Source organism: Saimiri boliviensis, chromosome 13 (assembly GCF_048565385.1).
Source record: "Saimiri boliviensis isolate mSaiBol1 chromosome 13, mSaiBol1.pri, whole genome shotgun sequence".
In the NCBI taxonomy this organism is placed as follows: domain Eukaryota; kingdom Metazoa; phylum Chordata; class Mammalia; order Primates; family Cebidae; genus Saimiri; species Saimiri boliviensis.
In genome coordinates, this window is record NC_133461.1 from 87,316,719 (window position 1) to 87,333,250 (window position 16,532).

Sequence of the window (16,532 nt, forward strand, 5' to 3'; positions counted from 1 at the left end):
TAACTTGAAGATTTGTTGCTATTTCTTGTTTTTAAACATCTTCAAGTTCAAGAACTCCAGCACTCCTGGATTCACACAAGGTCATATTAACAAAATCAAACTCCCCCCTGAGTTAAACAGGTCAACAGTCTACTATAATCAAATGTGTGTTCCATTTTTTTGTGTCCATTAAAAGGACATAGACTAATAGGTAGAGAATATTTCCAATTTTATTTTATTTTTACTAATGCTTTTTTTTTTATTCGTCAGGAGAGAAAATGAGTTTTAAAAAGAAGTTTGGTTTTGATAACTGAACTCAAAGCTCACTAAACAAAAATTAGACAAGAGGCCAGGTGCAGTGGCTCATGCCTGTAATCCCAGCACTTTGGGAGGCTGAGGCAAGTGGATCATTGGTCAGGAGTTCGAGACCAGCCCAGTCATTATGGTGAAACCCTGTCTCTACTAAAAATACAAAAATTTGTGGGGCATGGTAGCATTTGACTGTAGTCCCAGATATTCAAGAGGCTGAGGCAAAAGAATCACTTGAACCTGGGAGGCAGAGGTTGCAGTGAGCTGAGATCACACCATTGCACTGGGTGACAAAGCGAGCGAGACTCTATCTCAAAAAAAAAAAAAAAAAGAAAGAAAAGAAAAGAAAAATATTTTTAAAAAGTTTGATTTGATTTGTGGTTTTTCCTCTTACTGTTTATGTCTGTCAAGGAGACTTTACATATCTAGTTATCTCAATAAACTATTATTTGTATTAAGGTATGTTGTATTTTCTATGTGGCTATTTATTCAATTGTTATTAATATTACATTGAGCATCAAAGATGTAACACATACTGTCCCATTTGAATTCAGGTATCTGTTCTGATGATCATATCTCAAGCATGTAATTGTTTCATTAAGCTATAAATATATGTGTGTGTTTATATATATATATATATATATATATATATATATATATATATATATGTATATACATAGCTTAACCAATATATATAAAGATAGATATTTTTGTTGTCGTCGTTATTTTTGTTTGTTTGAGATGGAGTTTTTACTCTGTTGCCCAGGCTGGAGCACAGTCTTGGCTCACTGCAATCTCTGTCTCCTGGGTTCAAGCAATTCTCCTGCCTTAGCCTCCCAAGTAGCTGGGATTACAACTACCAGCCACCACACCTAGCTAATTTTTGTGTTTTTAGTAGAAAAGAGGTTTCACCATGTTGGCCAGGCTGGTCTTGAACTCTTGACCTCAGGTGATCCACCCACCTCAGACTTCCAAAGTGCTAGGATTACAGGCATGAGCCACTGTGTCCAGCCTTTTTGTTTGTTTCTCTGTTTTGAGAGAGAGTCTCATTCTGTCTCCCAGGTTGGAGTGCAGCGGCGTGATCATGGCTCACTGTAGCCTCAACCTCCTGAACTCAAGCAATTCTCCCACCTCAGCCACCTGAATAGCTAAGGCTACAGGCCGGCTTCACTACACCTGACTACTTTTGATTGTTTTTTGTAGAGATGGGGTCTCCCTATGTTGCCCAAGCTGGTCTTGAATGCCTGGGCTCAAGCAATGCCCCCACCTCGGCCTCCCAACGTGCTGGAATTACAGATGTGAGCCCCCATGCTCGGCCACCTTAACATTCTATACAATAATCTGGAAATTTCCCTTTGCACTTGGCAATAAAATTGCAGAAAGGAGTTGAATATTAACAGAAACTATTTTAAGTAATTGGAAACAATTGGCACTTGCACATCTTCACACTTTTCATTTGCAAGGAGAGTAATAAAACCCCAAGTAATTACAGTCAAATGGCCCTCCAGCTGTGTTCTTCTGCACACATAAATCACATCCTCTCAGTGTTCTGTCAGTCAGATGGGCCAAATTGCCCATCTGACGATATTGCAATTGGGACTGTATCTACTAATTCTATGTAACTATTGATAGAACATGAACAAGTAAATCTGATAAAGTTCTTTTTATGTTAATAGGATTTATTTTCATAAAGATAAATAAGAATTCCAATAAAAATAGAAAGAGCTTGTTTCTTGTCACCCATTCTGTTGGCAGTCAAAGAGAAGAGAGGTCACTTTAGTTTAGTTTTCTTATGACTGGGTGGGATGATGGCCACCTGATTCTGCTTGCAAGGCTTAAGAGAGAGGAACCAATCATGCTTTTTTTTTTTTTTTTTTTTTTTTTTTGAGACAGAGTGTTGCTCTGTCGCCCAGGCTGCAGTGCAGTGGCACGATCTCTGCTCATTGCAACCTCCTACTCATGAGTTCAAGCGATTCTCATACCTCAGCCTCCTGAGTAGCTGGAATTACAAGTGCACACTACCATGCCTGGCTAATTTTTGTGTTTTTGGTAAAGATAGGTTTCACCATGCTTTCTAGGATAGTCTTAAACTCCTGACCTCAAGAGATCTGCCCACCTTGGTCTCCCAAAGTGCTGGGATTACAGGCTTGAGTCACCGCACCTTGCCAATCATTCATTCTTGGCAGAGCTAAAAAGCACAAGTTCGGTCATCAGGGGACGAGCATGCCAGAGGGGATAGCACCTACGATGACTTTAGCAAGCTGGGGGTTCATTTCCTTAGCTTTAAATAAAGACATTTCCCAGATGAAAGAAATCACACAATTCAGTACCCTGAATGTCCACAGGTATGATAAATCTGTGGTACAATTGAGTTCATGTTAGTGTTGGTGTCTGAACTCTGTCACCTTGTTAGTTCCCATCAACATAGCTGCAGGACCTCAGTCCCCACATTTAAAGTTCTCCTGGCTGTCAACAGATGACTGGATAAACAAAATGTAGTGCATGGATATAATGGAATATTATTCAGGCATGAAAAGGAAGAAAATTCTGGTGGATGCTATGATGTGGATGGATATTAAAGACATGCCAAATGAAATAAGCCAGACATAGAAGGACAAATATTGTACAATATTTACAAATTACAATTATGCAAATACTATATAACAATTAGACACTATTGTACAAATATTGTCTAAGGTAGTTAATTCCTAGAGACAAAATGTAAAATCAAAGTTATCAGGGGCTAGAGTAAGGGAAGAATTGAAATTTATTGTTTAATGAGTGCAGAGTTTCAGTTTGGAATGATGAAAAAGCTCTTGGGATAGATGCTGCTGACCACTGCGTAACAATGTAAATGTATTTAATGCCACTGAACTGTGCATGGTAAAATTGATAAAATGGTATGTTTTATGTTATGTATGTTTTACCATGATAAAAATAAAATAGTTGCTATTCAAAAAATTTTTTAAAACATTAAAAATTCTCTTAGTTGTTCCAAAGAGTCTCCAGAATTGTCTCACATTTGCTCAGAAAGAAATTCACTCGTGTTCATTAATTTTTGGCAGTCTTTTTTTTTTTTTTTTTTTTTTTTTGAGACGGAGTTTCGCCCTTGTTACCCAGGCTGGAGTGCAATGGCACGATCTCGGCTCACCGCAACCTCCGCCTCCTGGGTTCAAGCAATTCTCCTTTTGGCAGTCTTTTTAAAATTTCTTTGTATTTTTGAGACGGAGTCTTGCTCTTTCACCCAGGCTGGAGTGCAGTGGTGCAATCTCAGCTCACTGTAACCTCTGGCTCCTGAGTTCAAGTGATTCTCCTGCATCAGCCTCCCAAGTAGCTGAGATTATAGGTGTATGCCATCATGCCCAGCTAATTTTTGTATCTTTAGTAGAGATGGGGTTTCACCACATTGGCCAAACTGGTCTCAAATTCCTTACCTCGAGTGATCTGTCTGACTCGGCCTTCCAAAGTGCTGGAATTACAAGCATGAGCCACTGCACTCAGCCAGCTGTCTTATACAGTAAGTCCTCTACTTAGAAGTGTTTCATAGAGAAGTCACTTGTTCACTGCCACAGCTACCAGCATCTCCTGCTCAACACACAGAAGGCTACTTCCTTACTTGCTACATTCTTCATGCTGCAAACTTTCTCATACACAGAATGGCACAGGTTTCCATTTGGTCCTCCCTGCTGTACGGTCAAGCTGTGTGTCCACAGAAATATGAGGAAGCCCCCCTCTCCCTGGCGTTCTATGCCCCAATCTGAACCCCAAAGCAGTATGCTTGTCTTGAGCCTCCCCAGTTCACACTTAGAGCAATTTCTGTCTCCAACTCATTGTCTTAGTCTGCTTTCTGTTGCTATCACAGACTACCACAGACTGGATAATTTATAAACAATAGAAGTTAATTTAACTCACAGTTCTGTGGACTGGAAAGTCCAAGAGTATGGCACTGGTGTCCAGTGAGGGTCTTCTCGTTGTGTCATAACATGGAAAAGGGCAAGAGCCTACCACCTCAAGTCTCTCTTCCTATAAAGCCACTAGTATCATCATGGGGGTTCTGTCTTGATGACTTCATCTAATTCTAATTACCCTGGAAAGGCCCCACCTCCATCAACATATGAAGTTGGAGATTAGGTTTCCAATACATGGAATTTGAAAGGCACATTCAAACTATAGCACCCATTTAACCACAGAGGCTCAAAAATGGTCCCGGAATTTCCATTGTCTTAACTTCTTTGGATTTTGGCACAGGAAACACTGCCCAATGGCATACTTTAGCTAAAACATAGCAGCAAACATGGCAATTTATTCAAATAGAAATTTGGAGTAAGGATAAAGATGTCCAGCTCCTCATTCCAAAACCTTAATTAGACTCAGCCAAGATAAACTGATCATGATTCTAAAATCTGGTATTCTTCCAGGAAGCTTTGGTTCACAGTAAGTAATGACAGTGCTTTTTCTATTTCTTGTACAAATAACTAGCTGACCCAGCTATTGTTATTTATTAATGCTCATCTGGGCAGTTCAGAACAATCTGTCAGAATATGCTCGTCATCCAGATGGTCAGGGAGTCATCCTTGGAGTGATGGAATGTGAAGGAGTAGAGCACAGGAAGGGCTGGATACTCCAGGAGCAGGGCAGCTGGAAGAGGTATAAATGCTTCCTCTACACTCTTAGTCTTTCTTTTGTAAAGACTTCTGAATCTTTTTCCCCAAAAATATATGTTCAACACCTAGCCATTTATACATGTGAATGTGGCCTTACTTAGAAACAAGGTCTTTGCAGATACAATCAAGTTGAGATGGGGTCCTACTGGATTCAGGTGGGCTTTAAATTCAATGGCTGATATCTTTAGAAGAGAAAGGGGAGTGAAATTTGCATACAGAAACACAGGCACACAGAAGGGAAGGTCACGAGATGCCAGGCAGAATTTGGAGTGATACAAGTATATGCTAAAGAAGGCCAAGAGCCAAGCACAGTGGCTCACACCTGCAGTCCCAGCTACTCAGGAGGCAAAGATGGGCCAATTAATTGAGCTCAGGAGTTTGAGACCAGCCTGGACAACATGGCAAAACCCATCTCTACAAAAATATACCAAAAAAAGAAAAAAAAAATTAGCCAGGTGTGGTGCTGCGTGCCTGTAATCCCAGCTACTCAGAGGCTGAGACAGGGGGATTGCTTGTGCCCAAGGAGGAGGCTGCAGTGAGCTGAGACTGTGACACTGCACTCCAGCCCGGGCAACAGAGGGAGACCCACCTCATACAAACAAACAAAACAGAACACGGATTGCTAGCAGCCACCAGAAGCTGGGAGGTCATCCTGGGAAAGCCTCAGCATCCCCCAAAAGAATCTGTTAACACCTTGATTTCAGACTTTCATCCTCTTGAACTGCAAGAGAATACGTTTCTATTGTTCTGAGCCACTCGGTTTGTGGTAATTTTCTACGGCAGCCCTAGAAAACTGATTTTAAGAACCCATGGGAAATGATTTTCTCAGAACCAGGATCTAGAAAAGTTTTCTGTGGCTTGCCATCATTTTACACATGATGTGAATTTAGTAACTAATCAAGTTTTCTTTTCTGCTTGGGCCACCACAAAGTTTTGCATAGATGTGGACCCAATGCTAGGGCATTAGGGAATAAATGTATGGTGTTCATCTCTTTTCTCTTCCTCTGGTTTTAAAGTATCAGTACATATTTCTATCTTACTATATTCATTGATATTCATATGCTGTCACAAACTCTTTTATTTTTATACTGAGGAGAGGGGGAAAAAGTAGTAACTGGATAAACCTGTTTGTCCCTTCTTTCCCCAGGAAAAAGAGCTGAAATGTGATTAACTCAGATTATTAGCTCTGAAATAAGCCATACTACTTTTTCAACTGATATGACCTTCTCATTTCAGAGTTCAGAGTTCAACCCTTTTATTTCAGAATTGAGAAAATGGACCTGTAAGGTCATATGATTAGAAACCAGTACAGGTCACCATCTCTGTCCCTGGTTATTCAAAACATTTTTATCAACTGAGTACCAGGTGCAAAGACAGAAAGACAGTGCTAGTTGGAATTTCATACAGTGTTACAGATAATGATGCCAACTGAAATTATTTATCTTGTTGACTGTTAATAATAAACATTTATTTTTAAATCACGTCAGGCAACCACTCGCCTATGTTTTTATCAGCAGATTCTCAAAGCAAAAACTTTTGAGTTATTCTACCTTTTGTTAATTACAAAATTCAACATTTCTAGCATAAGACTTCTTTTTTCAAGATAAGGAGGGCTAGGTTATTTGGCTTGCCTTTAAAAATTGAAAAGCTGAAGAAAGTTGACAAGTGGGGGACTCAATGGCCAGTTTGGGGATAAAGCCTGTTTTCAGACTTTAACTATTGAATGGGGTTGGAAGAGATCCAAACTACATATTCCCTGAGGGAATTGGGGCGACACCCAGTTGACCAAGGTTGTTAGCCCTGTGGCGTGAAGGGGACAGAAGTCCAGCACAGGGGGACAGTTCCAGAAGTATCCCTATAGCCCTTAACCACAGGTGCAACCCCCACAGCATGAGAGCTAAACAGAACTTAACATGGTCTTCTGGCTCATCACCACCAGAGACTAGAAAATGCTACCTTGGAGCTAAGCAAAACAGAAGAAAAAAGAAAAGGAAAAAATCCTACCAATTCCCTTAGGGAATATGTAGCTTGGATCTCCCATAACCCCATTTAATATATTATTCTGAAAATAGGTTTTATCCCAAAACTGGCCATTGAGTCCCCACTTGTCAACTTTTTTCAGCTTTTCAATTTTTAAAGGCAATCCAACATTGGCCACAGACCAGCTCTCCCATGTATTTGCATTCTGAGCACAGAGTCTGAGGGAGCCACAGAGCCTCATGCATTAATTTGGATTGAGATAGTTTCCAGGCAGCAGTGTGTCTAAGCATCTGAAAGCAGCATGTGCACAGCCTCCCAGGGAAAGGCATATTCATCCCAAGCCTCAGGAAATCCTCATATATAATTTTCAAGAACAGTGTCAAACATATATTTAAAGAGAATTACACTCACATAAAAGCAAAAGTGATTGAAAGAGAACCAGCAGAAACAACAGGTAATAGAAAAAGGCCACACGAACTTCAGGGATAAGAATTTTCAGACTCCGATGGTAAACCCACTCTGCTTACCAGGTTTAAATAAGTAAATGACAAACTTGAAAGTATTTATAGAGAAGAAACTGTAAAAATAACATATAATTATATTCTAAATTATAATTTCATAAATGATTTCAAAGTCACATAAACATGACTTGAATGCATATGGCCAGATGAATGTGATCTAAACATCACCTGCCTAGAGTGTCCCTGAGGACCAAGGATAGATAGTGAAAAGGGAAGTGGAAGAAATATTTTGTTCAAATCAAATTCCTCACCATGTAGTTTTCTGTTTTATTCCCTCTCCCAGACTCCTCCTGTAGTCTTTTTATTTCTCTCTCTCTCTTTTTTTTTTTTTTTTTTTTTTGAGACAGGGTCTCACTGTGTCTCCCAGGCTGGAGTGCAGTGGCATGATCTCAGTTCACTGCAACCTCTGCCTCTTGGGTTCAAGCGATTCTCCTATATCAGCCTCCTGAGTAGCTGGGACTACAGATGTGCACCACCATGCCTGGCTAATTTTTGTATTTTTTAGTAGAGACAAGATCTCACCATGTTGGCCAGGCTGGTCTCGAGCTTCTGACCTCAGGTGATCCACCTGCTTCGGCATCCCAAAGTTCTGGGATTACAGGTGCGAGTCACCACCCCCATCCCTCCTTCTGTAGTCTTTATCACTAAGAGTCATCCTTGCCTCTCTTTCATCTCCCACATTCAGTTACTAATTCCTGCTGATTTCACTGTGTAAACATTTCTCAGATAAGTTCTCTCTTCCTTATCCTGCTCTTATTGCCAAGTTGGGGTCTCATTCAATTCACTACCTGGACTATTGCATTAGCTTCGTGGCTGAGAGCTCACATAGCTGCCAAAATTATTTATAAGAAATATATACCTGGTGGTGTTATTTCCAAGCTTTCATTCAGTTCCACAGCTACTTATTTAGTACCATTTAGGTGCTAGGAGCCGTTTTAGGTATTGAAGGTCTATTAGTGAGCAAGACTGATCAGATTCCGACATTCGAGGAACTTAAACTCTACTAGGAATAAATAATTCAAAGCCATGTTTGAATGCCTCTTCTAAGCCCTGACCTCCGTGACTTCTGTGTTGGTTCCTGTATATACCCCTCCAACCATCAGAGCCGTGTTTTCTGCCTTATGCTTTATGCTCAAACCATATTAATCATTTTGTGGTTCACCTTAGGTATCATTTTCCCCCTGAAAACCTTCGTGAGCTTTGCATTGGCCTCAGTGGCCCTTCTCTGTGCTCCCTTTGCACCCTGTTATAATTTTATCATAACATTTTCCTTCCTGCCTTTTGTTGATGTTTTGTTTTTTTGAGATGGAGTCTCGCTCTGTCACCCAAGCTGAAGTGCAATGGCGCGATCTCAGCTCACTGCCACCTCCCCCTCCCAGGTTCAAGTGATTCTCCTGCCTTAGCCTCCCAAGTAGCTGGGATTACACACCACCATGCCTAGCTCATTTTTGTACTTTTAGTAGAGACAGGGTTTCACCATGTTTGCTGGGCTGTTCTGGAACTACTAACCTAAGGTGATCCATTTACCTCGACCTCCCAAAGTGTGGGATTACAGGAATGAGTAACTGCACCCAGCCCATTGTTTTTGAGACAGAGCCTCACTCTGCTTCCCAGGCTAGAGTGCAGTGGTGCAGTCATGGCTCTCTGCAGCTGAGAACTCTGGAGCTCAAGTGATCCTCCCGCCGCAGCCTCCCAAGTAGCTGGGACTACAGATGTGTGCCGCTATACCTGGCTAACTTTTTATGTTTTTTTGTAGAGATGGGGTCTTGCCATGTTGCCCAAGGTGGTTCAATCTATTCTCTTGCCTTGGCATCCCAAAGTGCTGGGGTTACAGGCATGAGCCACTGTGCCTGGCTAAACACATTTTACTAAAATTAAATGTATATTGTTTGTCTCTTTCACAAGGCTGCAAGATCTTGGAGGAAGAAGATGTCGTCTTCATCATTTTTGTGCTTCCAAAGCTCCATGCATTGGAGATAGAAAAGATAGAAATCAGGATTAGAAGGTTAAAAGGAGTTGGCTGTGATACTGGTTTTGCATAGTATCACAGCTCACTTTCCTCCACACTGACTGAGGGAGTAGGTGGCATGGGAAGGCTTCCGTAGGCAGAACAGTAGAAAAGTCATGAGGAAGGTTGGTACAAAAAGAAAGGGCTTGCTCATGAGTGATTCTGGCACTTTCTCAACATTTGTTTGCTTGTGAGCATAACTATGACATGGGTGTGACTAAAAAGAGGCTGCTTGCTTTAAAGAGATGAAGCTCTGCAAATGACAATTTTAAACCCCTTTACTGTTGTCACTTGCCTCCAGATCTCTTGGTCCCTGTGAAAGTTACAGGGACAGGGGGTGTAAATGCTTCAAAGTGGTCACAGAGAACTATAACACCCATGTTATAAACATGTTCATAAACATGTTCAGAAATGAAATAAGTGATGATAGGTAACTAACCATGGCCATGGAGGGTCCTAGTTACAGAAAAAACTTGGATATAAAAAAGAAAGGCCCATTTTGGGAGGCTGAGGCTGGTAAATAACTTGAAGTCAGGAGTTCGGGACCAGACTAGCCAACATGGTGCAACCCCATCTCTACCAGAAATACAAAAATTAGCTGGGCGTGGTAGCGAGCACCTGTCATCCCAGCTATTTGAGAGGCTGAGGCAGGAGAATCACTTGAATCCTGGGAGGCAGAGGTTGCAGCCAGCCAAGATTGTACAACTGCACTCTAGCCTGGGTGACTGAGACTTTGTCTCAAAAAAAAAAAAAAAAAAAAAAAAAAAAAAAAAAAAAAAAAAAAGAAGGGCCAAAAGAACGCTATGGGATAGACATGAGACCTGGTTACTTGGCTTGGCATGTCAGAGAAGAGAAATATCTTGCCTTCTTATCTTAGTTTCAGGGTTCAAGGCTTAGACTCCTATAACAAAAGAAACAAGAGAAAATAAACAACAACAAAAAAAAGCATACAAATTGGATGTAAGTTTTACATGACACGGGAGCCTTCATAAGGAAATGAAGACCCGAAGAAAGAGGTAAACCAGTGTATTTTCATGCTATGTTTGATGAAGATGAGGATGGCCATAGAAAAGTATGGTTGGACAAAGGTGCATGATCTAATGGCAGTAAACTGGAAAGAACTTAGCCAGGCCTGTTTGTGCAGGTTCTTCTCTGGGTCTTTATGTCTTCAAAGATTAGGATGTTTCTTTCCTCCAGGTATAGGGACACAACCTCTGGAATGAGGGTCTTATGATCTGCTTTAGGGGAACATCAGAAAAATCCTTCCTAAGTTTAAGATCTGCTTCAGGGAAGAAGGGTAGGAGGAAGGTGAGAGCAACCTTCGTGTTTTGCCATTTTCTCAAGTTCTTTCACCTTAAAATATTTTGGGATAGTGTGCCCTGAACCCTTAGCAGCCACTGCACCCTGAGCCACTCCTGGCAAGCCGATGTAACAGCTAAAAAGTAGAAAGAGACAGGAGTGACCCTGGACTTCATGCTGAGCACCTGACCCTGTGTCCCTTCGATTTTGCTGAGCCTCAGAACATGATGAAATCTATGGAGGAGAGTGGTCCCAGGCTAAAAAATTAAGGGGATGAAGAGGCTGGAAACAAGAGAATTTGGTAGGCTTAATATTCCACTATCTTCCATGAGTGAGGTGGAGATTTATTCTAGAAAATGAGAATATACATTTTCTTGTTAAAAACACCAAAACTTGGCCAGGTGTGGTGGCTCATGCCTGTAATCCCAGCACTCTGGGAGGCCGAGGCAGGCTGATCACTTGGAGATCCGGAGTTTGAGGCCAACCTGGGCAACATGGTGAAACCCTGTCTCCACCAAAAAACACAAAAATTAGCCGGGTGTGATGGTGCATCCGTAGTCCCAGCTACTCGGGAAGCTGAGGCAGGAGAATTGCTTGAACTGAGGAGGCGGAGGTTGCAGTTAGCCGAGATTATGCCACTGTACTTCAGCCTGGGCGACAAAGTAAGAGTCTCTCTCAAAAAAACAAAACAAAACAAAACAAAAAAAACACCAAAACTCTACTCATTATTCTGATGATAGACTTTGAGGTAATTGGATGATTGTTTCTTCCTCAGTACATTTATTCTGCTTATTACTGATAGAGAACGTTTCTAATCACAAATGAAGGCCAAGCATGATGGCTCAAGCCTGTAATCCCAGAGCCTTGGGAGGCTGAGGCAGGAGGATCGCTTGGGCCCAGGAGTTTGATGCTACAGTGAGGTGTAATTGCATTGCTGTACTCCAGCCTGAGCGACAGAGCAAGATCCTGTCTCTTGCTGGGCAAGGTGGCTCACACCTGTAATCCCAGAACTTTGGGATGTCTAGGTGGATCAGGAATCCAAGACCAGCCTGGCCAAGATGGTAAAACCCTGTCTCTACTAAAAATACAAAAAAAAAAAAAAAAAAAAAAAAAAAAAAAGAATTAGCCAAACATGATGGCAGGTGCCTGTAATGATTCCAGAGAATTGCTTGAACCTGGGAGGCAGAGGTTGCAGTGAGCCAAGACTGTGCCACTGCACTCCAGCCTGGGCAACAGAGTGTGAAGAAGAGAAAAAATAATGCTGTCTTTTAAAAAAAAGAACTGATGGCAACTTTTGGCCTAGCTAAAGTAGATTTGTCTATAATCCCCTTATCATACAAGAATATAAAGAGAATTTTATCTCTAGAGTTCCACACTCCTTGATTTTGTGAGGTTTTTATTCATTTTGAGTATTCTTTGTTTTTCAGGCTCACATCACCCAAATGCACTCCAGACCCTCAGATTGCCCCTTTCATTCCAATTTTATGTGTGGGTCTTTGCTGTCATTGATGTGGGGAAAGAAAGATCAGGAAAATTTTCCTAGTTAAAAGTACTTTGAAATTGAGAGCGTAGTCCCAAAACACCGTCTTGCTTTCTAGCCAAAACTGTTCAGTGGTGATGATTCCCACCCTTCACTAACCAGCCAGGCTGGGTGATGACAGCCAGGGGAAGTGGGAGGGAGGAGGGACAAACAGAAAGGGGACAGGAGGGGAAGAAGAGAACAGTGCGCTTTGTTCTCTCCCCTCACCTCAAGTCGGGGGAACTGCGAGTAGAGACAAGCATCTTTTAACCCCAGCAAACATGGCACCACCCAGCTCATAACAAGGCGCCAACGCAATACACTTTTTTTTTTTTTTTTTCAGACAGAGTTTCACTATGTGTCCCAAGCTGGATTGCAGTGGTACGATCTCAGCTCACTGCAACCTCTGCCTCCCAGGTTCAAACAATTCTCCTGCCTCAACCTCCTGAGTAGATGAAATTACAGGTGCCCACCACCACACCTGGCTAATTTTTGTATTTTTAGTAGAGAAGGGGTTTCACCATGTTGGCCAAGCTGATCTTGAACTCCTGAGCTCAAGGGTTCCACCTGCCTTGGCCTCCCAAAGTGCTGGGATTACAGGCATGAGCCACCGAACCACCATCAACATACATTTATTTAGGGCTTATTATATGTCAGGCTCTGTTGTATAAAGCATCTTCCCAGTGAGAGGACCAAACTGTGGAAACATTTTAAATATAATTCAAGAATAATCTAATGCAGGCGTCCCCAAACTTTTTACACAGGAGGCCAGTTCACTGTCCCTCAGACCGTTGGAGGGCTGCCACATACTGTGCTCCTCTCACTGGCCACCAATGAAAGAGGTGCCCCTTCCTGAAGTTTAGCGTGGGGCCGGATAAATGGCCTCAGGGGGCCGCATGTGGCCCACAGGCCGTAGTTTGGGGACGCCTGATCTAATGAATATTGGACAACCACAGAATTGTTTTTAAAAGATGAGCTGGAATCCTCTGTATTGAAAGGAAAAGGTATCCAAGATACATAGTTGAAGGGCAAAAGTTTACAGAACAACATGTGTACTATAAACACTGCTTTGATTGTTTTTACAGTATAATGTTCAGAGGTGGATTTATGGTGGAGTTAATGAAGTTTAAGGCTCAGAAATTCTCACTTGCATAAGTTTCTTCAATATAGTTTAAGTGTTAGTTTAAAAACTTGAATCATTCCCTGGTATTTACATACATAAGAAACATCATGGCCAACCTGAGTTATCACAGCTGGAGTATAATTTTTTTGTTTTTGAGAGAGTCTCACTTTGTACCCTAGGCTGGGGTGCAGTGGCATGATCTCAGCTTACTGCAACCTCCACCTCCCCAGTTCAAGCAGCTCTCCTGTAATCCCAGCTATTCGGGAGGATGAGGCAGGAGAATTGCTTGATACCAGGAGGCAGAGGTTGCAATGAGCCGAGATGATGCCATTGTGCTCCAGCCTGGGTAACAAGAGCAAAACTCCATCTCCAAAAAAAAAAAAAAAGAAAAAAAAAAAAAAAAAGAGAGAGAGAGAAGAAAAGAAAAAAGAAAATTCACGAAGCAGTATGTGATTTTTTTCCAGCCAATCAAATGTTACAAACAATAAGTGCTATAAGTAATTGCGTGTGGTTTTAGTGACAAGGAGGTAATGGCTAAGCTATAACTGAAGGAAGAAAAAGTCTGAAAAAGAATGGGTAAAAAAGAATCTAGATTGCAGATTGAGGAGTTGACATTCATCAAATGCTGCTATGCATCAGGCACTTTACTAGGTGCTTGGCATAATATAAAACAGAAAGATTGTCTCATTTTCAGATGAGAAAGCTGAAACTCACACAAGTAATTTCCCATGGTTGAAGAGCCAGCTAGCAGAGGGAGCAGAACGTGCCTTCAGTAGCGTTCCAAAATCTATGCTCTTTCCACTGCAGAGTTCGACGTGGGAATTGCATAAACACATTGTAATCTAAGCCTCACTAGCTGGGAGGTTCTGGATGAGGTCACATTTATATGCAGATTTCACTAGTTCAAAGTTCCTATCACTCGCTCATTGAGGAATTCTAATTTTGTGCAGTAAATCAGTGCTGCTTCCCTATACTGGTCTCCACCACGTGAGAACACTGGGCCACCACTGCCCTTGACTGCTTCCCATGGGCTTTAGTACACAGCCTGTCTGCTGTAATTCTTTCAATCCTGACAGTGCAGCAGTTTCTTTGAGATGACTGCTTGGATGGGCACAGTGGCTCACGCCTGTAATCTCAGCACTTTGGGAGGCTGAGGTGTGTGGATCACCTGAGGTCAGGAGTTTGAGACCCGCCTGACCAAATTGGAGAAACCCCATCTCTACTAAAAATCCCAAAATTAGCTGGGTTTGGTGGCGCATGCCTGTAATCCCAGCTACTCGAGAGGCTGAGGAAGGAGAATCGTTTGAACCTTGGAGGCAGAGGTTGTGGTGAGTCGAGATCACACCATTGCACTCCAGCCTGGGCAAGAAGAGTGACAAAAAGGATGACTGCTTCTCCCTTTCCATATTATGTCAGCTGATTTGGGGCCACAAGGGGGACAGTGATTTTATGGCATAGCAAAGTTGATTGGCACTTTGGTTAATTGAGTACTACTTTTGTTTCATTCATTCAAATAATTTATCAGGGGCTGTGTGAGGAGGAGGTGAACAAGAATTATGAACCTTGTTTTTACACAGAGACAGTTAGCTATTATTTTAATGAGAAGAGGCAGACAGTGAGTGTAATAATTGCTAATTGTGGTAAATGCTATTAGGAAAACAAACAGGGCTGTGATAGGAAAAATGACAGGCAATAGTGAAGAGGTGGTCAGGATTGTTTGCATGTAAAGCATTAGAACATCAAATAAGATAGCAATTTCTTTTTGCAAATACAGCTTTGTTGGTTTGTTTGTTTAAACTCCCCAGGGCAATCACTCATTCCAGGAGAGCTGAGCAGATTATAAAATAAAGCATCACTGCTGATGCTTTACTCGGCACCATTATTTTCCTCTAATGCCCATGCACGGTTGCAGAATCTGCCTCATACTACCAACCTCCTTCATCTCTCCGGATCAGTGGTTCTGAAATCTGACTGAGGCAGGGCACAGTAGCTCATGTCTGTAATCCCAGCACAATGGGAGGCTGAAGCTGGTGCATCCCTTGAGGCCAGTAGTTCAAGATCAGCCTGGCCAACATGGCAAAACCCACCATCTCTGCTAAAATACAAAAAGAAAATAAATTAATTTAAAAAATTAAAATAGCCAGGTGTGATGGGGTACGTGCCTGCAGTCCCAGCTACTCAGAAGGCTGAGGCACAAGAATTGATTGAACCTGGGAGGAGGTTGCAGCGAGGTGGGAATGTGCCACTGCACTTCAGCCTGGGCAACAGAGGGAGGGAAAGGAGGAAGGAAGGGATGGAGGGGAGAGAGAAAGAGAAAGGAAGGAAGGAGGGAGGGAGCGAAGGAAGGGAGAAAGAGAGGAAAGAAAGGGAGGGAGGGAGTGAAAGAAAGGAAAGGAAGAAAGAAATCTATCTGACTGAGTAATGAGAATCCCTGGGAGATGTTTTAAACATTTAGATACCTTGGCCCTGCCTCTAGTGATTACAGTTAGTGGATTTTGGAGGGGTCTTAGGCATAAATATGTTTTGAAGGTTCCCAGGTGATTCTAATTTGTAGATTGGGTTATAAATCACTGCTGGAGAGAGTGATTCTCAAACTTGAGCATGCCCTGAGTAGACGCTGACCCATGCCTTTACTCTCTCTGAACAGGTGCACCATTAACAAACAGGTGTTTGGTATTTTCTCATAACACAAAATATGCCAAGTAGGCAGCTGGTTCCCACTTACCACTGATCACAGACAAACTAAAAAGTATTCTCCATGAGTGGGCCACGGGAGCAGGGTAAGGTATCTTAAATAATTGTTTTAACTGGTGTATGATATTTATACATTGTCCTGCCACTTTGGAATGTTCCAAGTAGTTTTCTCTGGTTGGGGGGGGGGTCAGGGGGTAGGTTTTCCTTGCCATCGTTCTTCCTAGCAAACAATATATTCTATCATACACTCAGCATTCATCAATATTCATAAACTTAACATTTCCTCAACGTTATCTTATGTGTATTATATTTTATTACGATGTTTTAAAAAAGCAGATTCAGGCCGGGCCCAGTGGCTCCTGCCCCATAATTCTAGCACTTTGGGAGGCCAAGGTGGGTGGATTACCTGAGGTTGGGAGTTCAAGACCAGCCTGAC